A 13,077-nucleotide genomic window follows, 5' to 3' on the forward strand; every position below is an offset into this window, starting at 1 on the left:
ACAATTCAGGTTTGCAAGCTGAGAACACTGAAAGAGGGCACAAGGAAAGTCAAACAATAACATGAAACTAACATGAATGAGACAAGCAGCATCTCAGATTAGTTCACATGACAAGCAGTGGCGGCCACGGCACCTCGGCCATCCGAGCCATCGGAGGCACGACGCCCCGAGGGGAGCGGCGGCCCAAGGTCCCCGGCCACCGAAGACACAGTGCCTGGGGTGAGTGGCGGCGGCGGCGGCCACGGACCTGCGGCCACCGGGACCACCAGGAGCACACGCCCTGGGGCAAGCGATAGTGGCGACCCCTGATATCCGGCTAGGCGTACCTCGGATCCGGCGAGGAGAAGGCCGGATCCAGCCCCGGTGGCCGGCGGCAGTGAAGGGGCGACAAGATTTCCCGCCTGGAGGAGGTGGGAGGCTGGGGGGAAGAGAGAGGTGGGAGGGCATGGGAGGGGCGAACAGGCAGCTGCTGCTGCCTGCATCGTCGCCGCCGGTGGCGGCGGCCACTGGAGGCGGCCTGGGGGCTGAGGCGGCGGCGGTAGCGACCAAAGGCGGTCTGGGAGTTAGCGGTGGGGAGGTGGACCAGAGGAGGAGGTGAGTGAGAGGATAAGATTGGGAAAAAATAAAATGAGAGGGAGAGGATAATATGGGGTGGTGTTCGCATCACCGCCGATTCGTAACACGACCCGGCAGTGATAAACGTCTATCACCGCCGGGTCGTGTTACGAACCGGCGGTGATGCCCGTCATATCTGTCACCGTCGGGTCGTAATAAGACCCGGCGATGATGACGGCTATCACCGCCGGCTCCATTTTGAGCTGGCAGTGATAGCACATCACCGCCGGTTAGAATAGAACCGGTGGTGATGAGGCATTTGGGATAGGGTTTTCTGTAGTAGTAATTGTAATTTAATTTGGGAACCTCTGTATGCTTGTATCATCTGCGTTCGTCTTCTGTGAGACTTCCGGTGTATGTTTCGATCCATGATTACAGTAGTTGAATCGGGATTTACCCGATAGATAGTCAAGATTAAACTATTTTAAGTAAATATGGACCATATTAGTTCTAAAGATGATGGTCAGTGCACTTAAGTTGGTTTAATTTAAGCGGTTCTGCCACAACAACACCTTGTATTTGCAAGAAAAGATAAGTTAGTTTTGGCACTAATAGGAGCAGCCACGGGATCTAATAGTGTGCATAAAAAACTTAGGGATAAGGCGATGGCCATGGGTCAGGGTCATATACCTGCCCACCTTGCAAGGGAAAAAGGAAACAGATCCCGCCCACGGGATCTAATAGTGTCCATAAAAACCATAAAAGACATCATTTCAAATGCCAATATCACCCCTAATGTGCCTCTAATGTGCTAGCATTGATGCTTGACGAGTGTGAGAGCAAGGAATCAATGTATCTACTCTATACTATCTACAGACTCAAAATAAATTCCCATATGGATCGGTGAAAATACATTTAGTCATCCATTAATCATATGAACATGCTATAATGGTGCAGATCACCAAATGTATCTCCTAACTAACTAACTATAGGCATGATATTATAATTAATATAATGGTTCAGATCTTATCTATGGAAAAGTAGAAAAATATAGGTGGATCTTCAAGCTCACGAGTTCGCCTAACAATATGAAAACACACACATTTTCTGGCTTGTCTCAAAATGAAAGAGAAAAAGGAAACAGATGATCCGGTAAATATTATTGGATATATTTGATCTCACAACTAATAATCAAAATTAGTTATCTTTACTCTCTCTCTCCCTCTCTCTCTCATTTTTTTTTCATTTTCAATCACAATAAAAAATATACTTTGTAGTCATTACCCGTATGGGATAGACTTAAGTTATGAATTACTCCATATGTTTTCCATCTCCATCATAGTCTTTCATCTTTGCAATAACACCTTCATATGTGTTTGATATACCTTTGGTTGAAACTTCATATGTGTTGAAACTTCATATGTGTTTGATATACCTTAGGTTGAAACTTTAGTTTGAGCTATATATGTAAACTTTCTTGCAGGCCATATATCGATAATGACTTCATAAATCGGCATTTTGTCTTGTGGCATAGGTGAGAGGACTCTTACTAGGGCAGCGTTACTTGGAAAGTGATGATGTCGCACTATGTCCCTGCTGCTTTGGAATGTTGGTCATTGTGGCTGGTGAGAAACAACCGTAGCGAAGGAAATGCACCATCGATCATGTATGCTGTTGCTAGATATTTGACAAGAATGGTGACCATGTTCTTCAGATCCACTAGGAACCAGGTAAGAGTTCAAATGATGGTAATTCTTGTTTCTTCTTGTACTTGACACCTGTTCTGTTGGCCGCTACAGGGCCTCATCAGGTAGACCGTGTCACCGGGCTGCTCGGTGATGGCATGGCTTTGTGGCCACCACCGCTTGGCAATCTAGGGGAAACTTTGGGATAAGGAAGGTTCTCGGATGCTTCTGATATCCAAGCTCAGCGAGACCATCCATATCCGCATAGTGATCCGACTATTGATGATGGATGTCTCAATGGCTTGCAGATAGCGTTGGATTGTGAAGGGGCATTAGGCCATGATCCATTATCATCCCTAGGTAGGCTCTTCCAGCACGTTCTTTACAAAACCAACGTGTAAAGAACTTGGGCCAAGAAAGGCGCATGGATGAAACCTCATGCTCCAATCTAGTTCTACCATTCCGAATCTAATTCTACGGCCAATTTGGTTTACTTTTATCTTTTCGAATAGAGCAGCATAGTAAAAGGGGGAAATCCTGTTTACACCCTTGAATTATTATAAAAGTTTCATTTTCAACCTTCAACTAAAAAATAATGGATAACAAGGACCATCCAATTGTTAAAAGCGGACAAATATGGCCTCTTGAGTGGTTTCAAAGGTAGTTTTTCATTTTATGGAAATTAAAATATAATTAAAAATTTAAACTAAAAAATTTATAAGTAATTTATTTTATATCATAAAAATACAAAAATATGTGCTAATATTTTTCTTAAAATGTAACCTGTCTATTGGTACTCTACTTGTCAATTATTCGAATTCAATTTTTCTATTCCTAGCCGTTATTTGCTTGTAGCTATGCCTATTATTTTTTAATAAATAAGATTCAAAATTTTGGTACATTTTAAGAAAAATTTAGTACCAGTTTCATATTTTTCAATTTAAAATAAATTAATTTTGATTTTTTTTAGATCCAATCAAAATTTTTTGATTGTGTAAATAATACAAAACTAGGGTCAAATTTGTCCAATTTCGACAGTTTGATGGACCTCGGTATCTGGTTTTACTGTGAAGGTTGAAAATCGGACTATTGTGCTAGTTTGAGGGTGGAAATAAACTTTTCCCTAATAAAAGACAATAACTATTGTTGCTTCAAAGCAACTACTTCAATTGGGGACATTAATTTTCATAATTCTAAAAACTTGATGCACCAACAAGGGCGGGATTTTGAAACATGTGACCTGTAAACATTATTCAGCTGAGCTGAAAAGGCTACTAGGGACAACTACGGTTGCGAACACACACCGACAAACAACCTAACGATCTCCGCTCTCTCCTCAATGCATTTATCTCCTGTTCTCTTTATGTTGTTCTTCCCAAAGCAGGTTGTCGTGTGGTCCCACAGATCAGCGTCATTAGAAAGATGTATAGGCACACAAGTAACCAATGTATGTAAACCTTGGTGTACAAACCCCCACGGAGTGTTTCCTTTGGATATGTCAAATACATAACCGTGCCTTCCTTAGTGGTGTCGGTCGTCTGTGTGCTGTGCCTAACATTTATAGTCACTTTGAATCAGATAGAGGTGATTGTTTTCTAGTAGATCAAACGAAGGAACATTTCAGATTTTGCAACTGTTCAGAAAGGTGAATGCTTGGTTATGTTTCAATTAGGTGATACTTGTTTGAGTTTCAGCAGGGGATCAGGTGGTTTGAGTGCTTGACAGCAGGTTGCTGCCTGGATGTTCCATTGAATTAAACTTTGTTGTGTTGCAATGGTGAATCCGTCTGAAAGTGAAACGGGCAAACACTTGGGACCAGCCACCAGGACGGTGATGCATCCCTGGCGCCATTTTGACTATGGATAAGTTGACAAAAGTTGACCGAACCAGCGGAAGGTTTTTACATGACACCATCGGGATGGGCAAGAATGTTTTGCATGTACTCGTGATCTTCAGCGTGTGCAAGTGTTATTCACACTTCAGTGTGAATGAATGAGTGGCTTGAAAATGCGTAACACACATCGTCGTCATCCCAGTCAGCGCTTGTTAAACAGGATGAACTCTGTCCGGCCAATCATTGTCCCTCTAATTCTGTACTCGATGAATCCTCAGCCACACTGCAAGATATCCAGAAATTAGCTGCTACCTCTGCTTGCACCAGTATACATTTTGTTTTTGATTTTACTTATATTGCAAAGGATTTCATTTCATACAATCTATTTCATCACTGTACCTTTCCGTGCTTGCAGGGAATTAAAGTTTAGGTCCATATCTGCTGATGGCACCTATTTTACTGAAAATACAAAGTGCGAAGATGTAATGTTGGACACAAAATGGATCCAATAGCTCCAAGCAGGGCCAGCCTAAACAGCTCACAAGAATAAATCAGTAAATAACCATATATTCATATAGAGAAACAAGTATAAAAATAGAAGACTAGACATCACCTCAAAAATCTAAAACAGTTCTAGGCGTCTATTATTGCCTGAATCCTGAATTTGCTGAATTCAGTTTCCACAGTGATTAACATCTATGTATGAGTAACTCTATGCATATAAGCTTCTTTGTCTGCCACAATATATACATTTTTAAGTATCCACAAATTCAGTATCCACAGTTTAAAGTATTCTCTCATGAAATACAATTTAGCATTAAAATGGAACTAGTGCACCCAAAAACTTTGACACAATCCATAGTTCCATGAAGTGAGAGGAAAACAAAAGACATTCTTCTGAAGAGAAATCCCAAAGAAAAGAAAAAATAGAGCAAAACCTTCCATTCAGATTCAAGGTTTTTTTGTGTCTCGGCCCATCTCAACATATATCTCACTAGGCTTCAGCCTCGGGCTCGGACCAGGAGAAACAAAAAGGACACGATGAGGCGAAGGCGGCGGCACCCCATCGGTGGCAGGGATGGCGCTGCGTCGAGGGAGGCGAGGTCGCGCAAAATGTTAATTATTCACCTGAGTGTTAGTTTTCCTTTTCTTATGTAATGTTGGAGCATTTTTTCGGACGAAAAATGGCCGGACATCTGCTTAAGTGCTTAGAGGAAATGAAATAGTACAGGTCAGGGGAGACGATCTTCTACAAGAAGGTATGGGAGAATTTTCCAACATGGCAAAGGGTGCCAAATTTGTCGCAGAAGGATTTGACGATGCTTTACTTAGTCGGTGCAATTCTGTGCAAGAACATAACAACAGTACATCACTCTAGCCTTGCTGATAAAGGTGTTCTTGTTCCAGTTTTTTAGTTGTTGAGGCAATTTGTCGATTGTACAAGCAAAGCAATACTACTAGCTACCACTCTTCTTTTTCTCTGCCTCTTGTGCTTTACAAAGGCGTGCGATTGTGCTTTGTCACGACTGTCACTCCATCCTGAGATGCCCTTGTCCTTTAAACATGCAGGTTACTTTGAACATGGTACAATAATCCATTGCTTTGGATTCTAAAATTTAGCCTTTAGCTTTGTGAGAGATGCATACTTTGCGTGTTGTCATAACCAGAGAATATTGCCCCTCTGTTCCTGACTTGCTGTCTATATAAGAGAGCACAGCAGTGGACAATTGCTGACCCCTCTCCCAGCTATTCGTTTTGCTGATTTGCAGCCACCTGGCAGTTCTTGTTCTCTCATTTCCATGCTAAATCTCTTTCTTTTAGGTTCCCAGCGAAGTGATTGATGCAAAAAATTCCATCCATGCTCCACAAACAGCCCATCACCAAAAAAAAAAAGAAGCATCTGATTGTTTTCCCACTAGTCTTGTTCTTCCATACCTAAAATTACACCTTTTAATCAGCAGCTCTAGTAAAAAAATCATAAATTTTATTTTTTGCTGCTTCCTTTTTATATTAATCTGAACTTTTATGTTGTTTTTTCCCTTTTCTTTTACCTAATGTTGTTTTGCGCCCTTTCTTTCCATAGTGATCAATTGGAAAAAGTAAAAAAAAATTTGTTGTGCTTCTTCATGATTATTTATGCCTTTCTTGGTTATTGAGTCTTACAAAATATAATTGCTTTCTTCCTTCATTGAAGCAATTAATTGCATCTTCTAGCGACAAATCGATGTACCGAAAAGATTTATATGATTCCACCCCCTTCAAGCTGAAACCCAGCAAAGTCAACTAGATCATATCTTGTCATCCACACAACATCAACAAAATTTTGCTGCAGGTACTACTATCCTTCTTTCTTGTTTAATGATTTATTTACTAGCACTCTAAAAATCTGAGCACTGAATGAAGTGTTTGCTTTTGGAGCAGAATTGGAGAGACAACATATATTGGCAACCTTCAACTTAAATGTTGCTTTCTTGGTGAACGACACAAAGTTAGTACTAGAAATTTCACTGTAAACAACATCCCAAAGGCTAAACCAGAGGTAAACAAATACTAACTATAGTAATTAATATTAAATTCAACTAAAATCATACAGTAAATTTTTCAAATGATTTTGCCGTGATTACGTCGGTAAAGCTAGCATATTAATTCATCTTTGAGGTAAGTTTTAGTAAGATTAGATCTAGAAGCATGAATGCCTTGAACATTTTGTCAATCGATGGATTGGTTGGAGTTGGACATTGCCACATTATGTCAATCTGGGAGCTTGTCCCCATCAAGCCTCAAGACGGACACACAATGTTTGTGGTCATGACTAATTTGGAAACCAGGAGCCTCTTTGCTTCTATAGGTGGTAGTGACAGTATAGGTGTTGAAAAAATATTTTGCAGTATGCTTGACTCCTATCTGTTTTGTGCGCCCCAGTGAAAATTTTCTAGAACCCTGCTCATAATGGATGTTTTTGTTTCTGCTAATGTGATCACAAGTTAATAAACACATTTGGTTTGTTACATGGAAACCATATATGTGAAAGCAATATCTTTAGTCATAACTTTGATGTAAAAAACTAGATGTGATTTTTTTTATATAGGTAGGTTCAAAACATAGAGCTAACCTGTATGTTATTTTCATGCTCAAATTGAAATAAGTTAGTTCCTTATATGAATATTCCAATTCAGTGCCTTGATTTATGTTTTCAAGTTCTACCTACTACCCAAATTAACTTCCTAGGAATTACATTGACATGTGCCTAAAAAGATAAATAAAAAAATGAACTCCAACGAATTAGCACACATACTCCAAAAACCATAATAAAACTTGCAAATGATGCAATTTCTAAATGTTCAATTATTTATCCTTGTTTCATGCAAAACAGCTCCGTGAATCCATGTTAATAACTAGTTCAAATTACTTGTACCACTAGCAGGTTCCCTGTAAACTGAGAATTTGGGTCCAGTACTGAACATAAGTCATGTCAGCATCATCTTCGTTTGACATGCCATTGACTGAATGGCGTCATTACCTGCAAAATATCAATTTCTGGTATGTCACCTTTAAAATCTGATCTATAGAAGTTTACTATTTTAGTTTAATTTGTAGAGACTAACTCAAACTACTGGATCGTCACATACCCCTTCCCCCCAACCCACCCTTAGCTTGAAACGAACCCGACCTCCTCATCTGTTTAACAAATCCACAAGTCACAACTCAGGACTGTTTGTGATAGTATCCTATCATGCAATAAATTAAGAACTATACTGAGATAGCACCATACCACAGTTGTGAACCATCTGTGATAGAGTATTAATAATTTGTGATGACCTCAAGTATCACTGGAGCTTACACAAAAAGTTTTACGATAAAATGTACCAACAGTATGTTATAGTCCGGTTGGCGGTCCTTTTGGAGGGGTATTGCTGTGCTAGTTCTAGTATCTAGTACTGTACTATTATATCCTAAAAGTATGCTTCTAGCTAACTAACTCCATCCAAGTACATAGAGAACAAAAGGAATTTACTCATACCTTGCCACATTAGCCACGTCGAAGATGAATTAGGAAATCTAGTTTGACCAAGTTAGGTAGGTATTTGGTTATCGGCACAACTATGGCAATACTCTTTGTCTGCCAGTTTAGTCCTGTGCATCAATGACTCGGAAATTTTTGACAAGGTTTCCTTAGACTAGCCAAAATGTGACAAACAATTTTGTGAACTAACCTTAGGCAAGTTTGGTTGGAAATTACTTTCAACCTTAATTAGTATACCAACCAAACAAGCTTTAAGTTAATCCTGAAGACATGATAGCAAAAATGTTCTTTATCTTTGGAACAACTTGCAGTAACAAAGATCTATGATCTCTTTCAACATAGATGACATCAACAAGCATAATAGGAAATGCTTAAATTCTTATATTAATTTTGCTAGTCATGTCTGTAATAAGGCTGCGGATATGTGCACGAATGATAACATGAGAAGCAATCAGTGGCTCACTAAGGCACGGTTGCCACTACAAGATTGCTTGAACTCCTTGATTCCAAAAATAAAAGCAATCAATAAATATATGTACTTATATTCAGCCCCTCAAGAATCAATATGTATAAATAACCAACTTAGGCAATTTTGGAGGAAGTTCTCACCATGTCATATTCCACAGAAGACAAGGAACTGACCTTTATATCAATCCCTCTAGTTTTAAAAATTCCTCTTCCCCTATCTTCCCCACAACCAACAAGGGTGAGATCTGAATCTTCTATCCTAACCAGCTTAATCTTGGAGTACCCTAGTACTTGAACACCAGACTCCCAAAGTAGATAGTCAGCAATGGTATGTGGAGGGTTAGGGTGTAGATGGTGGAGTCTAGGGTCATGATGACCATGGCAGCAGACTTGGCAAAGCGGTGATTGACTTATACAAATACTAAACTCCACCAGCGATTGGCAAAATTTATATTCACACACAGAATTCTCCTGCCTGACGTGCCAGTATCAATGTTTTTGGTCTGTAGATATTTGGTTCAATGAGAATCCCACATTGGATGAGGATCAATCATAAAATAACAGAGCACAAGGATTTATACTAGTTCAGCCCCCAAGATCGGGTAGTAGCCCTTCATCTTGTTGGATTTGTATTATTACCTCGGTGGGTACAACATGGGTGTAAAGTTACAAATATTTGTAAGATAAGGTTTCGATGATTACAACTGGGTATTTCTAGCTATTTATATTCCAGTATTATCGCCTTACAAGCAAGAGCGACATATATCCTAGACTTCATTCTCTACAATCAGGGAATCTCCTTCCTTCATGTAACGTGTCCTACAAGGCACCTGTCTTGTTCACGTTCGGTAATCTTTAGTTACCTTTGTAGTATATGGCATCATTAAGTTCCAACCACGTGTCTATCAAGATACCTCTCTTGATCTTGAACTGGCTCAGATAAAAAACCTCCTTGAATATTGATTCCATTAGAGAGTCTCTTCACAATTTCGGCAAGAAGAGCAAAAGATCTCTTAGAAAAAACAACCTTCTTAAAAGACTCTATGGTTTCACCTTCTTAGAGCCATCCAGGATGCGGCAATATAATCTGCATCAATAATGGACTAATGATGCTTGCTCTACCAAGAAATGAACCACCGAACAATCTGAGCAAGAGATGAATACTAGGAGCTTAGGTTTGCAATACAAATAGCCAAAAGAATCTTTTACTATGGATGAAGTAGTATTTATAGGTTAGGACATTACAATTAGCCTTTACTTGTAAAACTCCCCCAAAACCTTGTAACATAAGGTCGGTTACACTGGCCATCATGGCTGCATAGTTACACTTACACCAAGATCAAGAGCGATAGTTACTAACTTAGCTTTTCAATGCCCTAAATTTTGAATTCTAGGGGGTTTCATCTACACCACGGCAAGGCCCGATCACATTGGCCACCACCCAAGCTAGGCAAAAATGTCAAGGCTGATTACAATAGCCATATTTTCTTTTTCTCAATGCTGAAACTAGTAAAGTCTGCGCACAATATTAAAATAAACACCTCGTTCACTCTCACAGCCTCGATTATCATATTAATTAGAAACAAATGCTACGCCATGAATGTTATGCTAATCCAATAACCAAGATTAAATCATCAAATACAATTAATATCATCCATTCCAAAACAATTAATAATGAACAAAACTCGGAATCCAAAAATAAGGAAAGTTAGTAGTTTGGTTTGATTTGAATTCGGAAGCAAATACATACATAAATAATCCATGTTAAATACAGTTAATAAATAGATAAATATGGAATAAAAGCAATGAAAACATATTATTTTGATTTTAATTTGGACTGACCCATACCTAAATAATAAAGAGCTAGTGTAAAATACACCTAATTAACTATTAAAATTTGGATAAAAATAATAAAAAATACTTTCCGAGTGTATTACAAAGCAAAATAACTAAATAATGAAGCAGTGTAAAATTTAGTTCATAATGATTCAAATATATCTATTATCTTTACGGTTGGCTAAACAAGGGCCTCCATGTTAAGTTTCAACGGTAGAAATTTCCACTTTCACTAAAGAAAGATCTATACCATCTTTTTTAGGATGTAAAATTAAGTGTTTGATTATACAAAGATATGGAAAAAGAAGTGGACTACAAAACTATATAGAATACTGGGAGCGCTCCAATAGAAGTATGGGATTATCGATTAGCTTTGTTACCAAAGGTGAAAAAAACTAGATGAATCGACAGATGTGAGAGGAGAAATCAATCCCTCATTAAGCGAGGGAAATGTGACTATGTGGGTCCCAAAGCACCATCCTCCTCCCCGCTACTTTGCTGCCGCTCTCACCCTCCTTTCGTGGCAGCCTCTGATCGATCCTCGAGTCTGACCTACACCGACGAGAGCACTGCCAGCGAGAGGGACGCACCGGAGAGAGATCAGAGGCAGCCAAACCGCAAGTAGCTGGTGCACTCTGCCTGCGCCATCCTGGAGGTCGTCAAAGCGTGGCAGCGACCACAGCAGCAACACGACGATCGAGTTCCATGAGTAGTCTACATATTTCGGGCGATTCTAAATTACGGGCGACCATAGGAGGCTTTTTTTTTCTTTTTTGGTATTTTTTTGTCGTTTTTCTATAAAAATTTTCAGAGAAACTTTTCAGGAAAAAAAATTTGGAGAGGAAACGGAAAAACTTTAATGAGAAAAAGTTTGGAAGAGAAAATGTTGAGAAAAATTGAAAAAAAATTAAAGAAAAAACTTTTGCCTCCAAAACCAAAATAAAAAGTTTGGGAAAAAATATTTTGTAAAAAAATTGCGTCCAAATCCGAAATAAAGGATTGGGAAAAAAGTTTTGCAAAAAACTTTTGCAACCAAAAATCGAAAAAAGGAAAAAAATCGCTACACCTGGAGCTCACCGCCGCCGCCGGAGGTGAGCGCCGGGGGAGCACCCTATCGCCGCCGCCGCTGGAGGTGAGTGCCGGGAGGGGGGGCACCCTGCCGCCGCCGCCGGCGAGCGCCCTCGCCGCCGCCGCCTCCCTCATCCTCCGCGAGCGCACTCGCCGCCACCTCCCCCATCCTCCGCCAGCGGCCTCGCCGCTGCCGCCGCCCCCATCCTCCGCGAGCGCCCTCGCCGTCGCCTCCCCCATCCTCCGCGTGCGAGCCGCCAAGTCGCGCCTCCCCGCCGCCGGCTGCCACGCCGCTAGATCCAGACCAAAAAAAAGAAAGAGAGGAAGAGGAAAGGGAATGAGAGGGGAGATCTCACGGGGAGGGGGCTAGCCGCTAGAAAGAGGGTGGGGAGGAGTCATGTGGGTGTGGGACCCACCACGTTGGGGGTCAACCGTGAGTTTGCTTCGGTCCGGTCACCGTAGAACCAAGATTGGGATATATTTCCTCCGCATACAGCAGCGGCAGTGCTCCACACCAGCGAGAGGAGTCTGAAGTTGCGAACATGCTATGCCTTTGTCATTTTAGGATACGGCTTCGCGGTTGGGATTGCACCCGTGGATACGATCTTTTTTTTTTGTGTGTACATGTGTGGGTTTGGATTTGATACGTGTGCACAGCCAACTGGAAAAAAAGAATTCCGGTTGCATCCTGGTAAAGAGGACACCAGCTCATCGCGTCCACAAACAGTACTTGAAATGTTTGAAACTCGTATTTTCATAAGTAGTTTATATTAGCATGTGCCTGGAATCCATTTTTTAAAAGAATTCTTCTCTTTCCCATACCCAGTGTTAACGAAAACATTTTCACTCCCAACGAAAGGGCCTCTAGATAGCCGATGGCTAGGGGTTAGGCTGTCTGCACCGGGTACGGGATCCTGTCCGCTATCGCTCCCTCCAAGATGGGATAGTAGAAAAATCTGCTGCTCCAGCGTCCGCTACGTGGGACACTACCGTAGCGGACCGGCTCACGCCAAATCCAGTTGAGGGAGCGGACGTCCGCGCATAGCGGACGTGGCGCGAGGCAGGGACGGGCGGCAGCCCGCATGCACGGTGCTCCGCCGTCGGGGGGTAGGGGCGGGTGCAGCGAGCTCCACCGGGGAGGTGAGCCGCTGGATCTCCGCCGTGGCCGGCCAGCCCCGCTGGCCCGTGCCGCAGCTGCCCTGCGCCGGCCCCACCGCCACAGGCCAGCCTGCCCGCGTGCGTGCCCGCCGAGGAAGGGACGGGTGGCCGCCCGCACGCATGGAGCTCCGCCGCTGAGGGGGCAGAGGCGGGCGCAGCGAGCTCCACCGGGGAGGCGAGAGCCCCCCGGGGAGGAGGGGCGCAGAGAGAGGGCCGGAGGGGTAGTCGGGGAGAAGGAGTGGATGGGGTGGAGAAGGGAGCAGATAGGAGAAAAAAGAAAAGAAAAAAGAAAAGAAAAAGAAAAAAGTGAGGAGAGAGGAGATGGTAGTTGGAGAGGGTAGTTGGTATAGAGTATGAGATATATATAGAGGATGACGAGTGCGGGAGAAATTGGTATAAAAGAGAGAATCTCGATGATCAGGAAGAAATATTTCTTTTAAAGGATGAAA

At 41.8% G+C, this 13,077-nt stretch overlaps 2 protein-coding genes across 5 annotated transcripts in view; both read left to right on the forward strand.

Annotated features, from left to right (window-relative positions):
• LOC120683349 overlaps nt 1-13,077 on the forward strand; it is a 199,433-nt gene that overhangs the window by 91,673 nt on the left and 94,683 nt on the right. For 2 of the 4 annotated variants that reach the window (XR_005678777.1, XM_039965425.1), the window contains exon 3: nt 7,499-7,614. The gene's annotated coding sequence lies outside the window, so the exon portion shown is untranslated. Of the gene's footprint in view, nt 1-5,690; nt 6,407-6,495; nt 6,614-7,498; nt 7,615-13,077 lie in introns of those variants that run through there. The other 2 variants (XM_039965426.1, XM_039965427.1) reach the window with 2 other exon arrangements.
• Nucleotides 1-13,077, forward strand: part of LOC120683347 — a 69,972-nt gene that overhangs the window by 50,595 nt on the left and 6,300 nt on the right. The window lies entirely within an intron of this gene.

The sequence above is a fragment of the Panicum virgatum genome, chromosome 7N (genome assembly GCF_016808335.1).
Source record: "Panicum virgatum strain AP13 chromosome 7N, P.virgatum_v5, whole genome shotgun sequence".
In the NCBI taxonomy this organism is placed as follows: domain Eukaryota; kingdom Viridiplantae; phylum Streptophyta; class Magnoliopsida; order Poales; family Poaceae; genus Panicum; species Panicum virgatum.